We start from the raw sequence: 475 nt of genomic DNA, 5'->3' as shown, positions 1-475 counted from the left end.
CACAATTTTTCCGCCAAAACCGGAAAACAAAATTTTCCCGCCAAAACCGGAAAACAAAATTTTTCCGCCAAAACCGGAAAAACACAATTTTCCCGCCAAAACCGGAAAACTCAATTTTCCCGCCAAAACCGGAAAAACACATTTTACCGCCAAAACCGGAAAATGTATTTTCCCCCCAAAACCAGAAAAACACAATTTTCCCGTCCAAACCGGAAAACACAATTTTTCCGCCAAAACCGAAAAATAGAATTTTCCAGTCAAAGGCGGAAAACAGAATTTTCCCGCCAAAGGCGGAAAAACGCATTTTCCCGCCAAAACCAGAAAAACACAATTTTCCCGTCCAAACCGGAAAACACAATTTTTCCGCCAAAACCGAAAAATAGAATTTTCCAGTCAAAGGCGGAAAACAGAATTTTCCCGCCAAAGGCGGAAAAACGCATTTTCCCGCCAAAACCAGAAAAACACAATTTTCCCG

Source organism: Brassica oleracea, chromosome C9 (genome assembly GCF_000695525.1).
Source record: "Brassica oleracea var. oleracea cultivar TO1000 chromosome C9, BOL, whole genome shotgun sequence".
Lineage (NCBI taxonomy): Eukaryota > Viridiplantae > Streptophyta > Magnoliopsida > Brassicales > Brassicaceae > Brassica > Brassica oleracea.
Note: the sequence above shows the minus strand (reverse complement) of the source record.